Below are 2,461 nucleotides of genomic sequence, written 5' to 3'. Positions count from 1 at the left end.
ACTTCGTGCGGTCGTTATGAGGATTAAATGAATATGTGTAGAGTTCTTAAAACTTCCTGGCACGTAGCTCAAGTAAATGTCTGATGTGTAGAGTTCTTAAAACTTCCTGGCACGTAGCCAGCGATGTTAAATGTTAACTGCCCTTCCCAGAACCCCCGGCCGTGACCCTCCCCTGCTCAGAGCGTTCAGTCTAGTGAGGAAAGCAGAAATAAACCACCACCATGTAACCCACCTACCGAATGCTCAGCTGCCGGAGCATCCATGCTTGCTCCAAGCGTTCAAGGCTCTAAGAAACCAACCCCTCCACTTCCCCCTCAAGTAAATGTCCTGTCTCTTCTTCTACAACACGCTTCTCAAAGGAGGTGCCTACACGCGCTATCTCCACATCTTCACACCCCACACGCTCCTCAGCCCACCACACCCTGTCTTCTGCCCTGGCCCCAGCTCGTTATCTCCCCCGCGAGCCCACCAGGGACCTCTTAAACCAATGACCTGTTTTCCGTCCTTAGCTTACCTCGCTTTCCTGTAGCACTTGACAAGGCCGACACCTCCTGTCTTCTTAAAGTTCATAGTCCCCCAATTCCAGAACATCACTCTCCTGCCATTCCTACCACAGTTCAGGGCACGTGCTGCTCCAGACAGTCTCTACAAGGAGCTCAGGGGTTTGGGGGGATGGGCAGGGGATGGGGAGGGAAGTGGAGAAGCGACTAGGTGTGCAGAATATCTGCAAATCAGCAGGACAGGCTCCATGGTGAGGACCAAAATGGGCTGGCAGAGCTGCACTCCTCCTGGAGGTCCTTGGGGGAGAATCCATTTCCTTGCCTTTCCCAGCGTCTAGAAGCTGCCTGCCTCCTTGGCTCACGGCCCTCAATCACTGATCTCTGCTTTCTTTGTCACGTCTCTTCGGACTGGCTTGCCTCTCTTTTATTCTGCTAAGGATCCTGGTGATTATATCGGCTCACCCAGTTATCCAGGATAATCTCCTCATTGAAAAATCCTTAACTTAATCATGTCTGCAAAGTCCCTTTTGCCATATAAGGCTAGACTTTCATAGGTGAGTAGGATGTGGACGTCCGCCTACCACAGATGGGGCGTTTATTCCCTCCAGAGTAGCCAGAGAACTCTGGAGAGAAGGCTCTTGGAGGGGAATCTCATGCGTTTACACATCACCTGCCGGAAGCGAGGATGAGGTGGTACAAGCAAAGGAATAGCTTGCTGAGATGCAGGTGGAGAAATAGAGGCTGATCTGGGGGCCTGGAGGAGGCTCGGTACAGCTATATGGCTGCGTAACGGGAAGGGGGCGCCTTCTGGAGATTAGAAAGGAAAAGTTTAAGCTAGATCATGAAGGTTCGTTTTTTAAAAGCCATATTAAGGAGTCTATAATTTATTTACTTGACCAGTGCTATTACTCTAGCCTGTGCCATTGTTTCTTTAAAATTTTCTTTGAGTCGACTCACTTTTTGTCCTGAAGAACAATCTCCACAAAATCACATGTTTTATGCTATTCATTCCAATGTGTATTGAAATGAATACGTAACTATAAAAATAAAACGTTCTTCCACACACCCCCCAACATCATCCGTGCACACCCGTGGGTGAGCACGGCCTTTGAGAAATGGAGCCGGAGGCGACGGAAGCCACACGAAGACCTCAAGCAGGGAAAGAACACGATCAGGTTTGCTTTTGATAAATATCATTCCGGCTGCATTAGTTGCTTCGGACTGAATGGACACAAATGAACATGACAGCAAAAAGACCACAAATTAGGATACTTCCACCACAGTCGAGATGAGAAAATGAACAAAGATGGGAACGGTGAGGGGGCCGGGGAGGGTCTGCACACGACACACACACAAGAGGTAGAACCGACTGATAATAGTGAAGCCTGGCAAAAGCGGGGAGTGGGGATAAGTGGGGATAAGGGTTCCAGCGTGTGCAGGGCAGCAGGTAGCTGTCCATGCGCCAAGACCAGAAATGGAAGGGGCGGGGGGCGGAGTTGGAAGGAAGATGATTATTTTGGTCTAGAACATGCTGAATTTGAAGTGCATGTGGAACACTCATGTGAGTGTTTGAATACCTGAGTCTGGGCTTTGGGACATCCTCTAGAGCAGGGGTCCCCAACCCCTGGGCCCAGGACCAGTACTGGTCCATGGCCTGTTCGGAACTGGGCCATACAGCAGGTGAGCAGTGGGTGAGCCAGTGAAGCTTCATCTGTGTGTGCAGCCGCTCCCCAGCGCCAGCATCACCGCCTCAGCTCCGCCTCCGATCTTCAGGCATTAGGTTCTCATAGGAGCACCGGTCCCTGGTGCCACAAAGGTTGGAGAGCGCTGCTCTAGAGCACAGCTGTCCTGCAGAAATACACTGTGAGACACAGTATGTTTAGGTCATTTAAAATGTTCAAGTGAGGTGACAGAAAGAAATCTAACTATGAGAGGTGAACACACAGTATAAATAAATAAAT

This window comes from Pteropus alecto, unplaced genomic scaffold, assembly GCF_000325575.1.
Source record: "Pteropus alecto unplaced genomic scaffold, ASM32557v1 scaffold11, whole genome shotgun sequence".
Lineage (NCBI taxonomy): Eukaryota > Metazoa > Chordata > Mammalia > Chiroptera > Pteropodidae > Pteropus > Pteropus alecto.
This window is presented reverse-complemented; position numbering follows the sequence as displayed.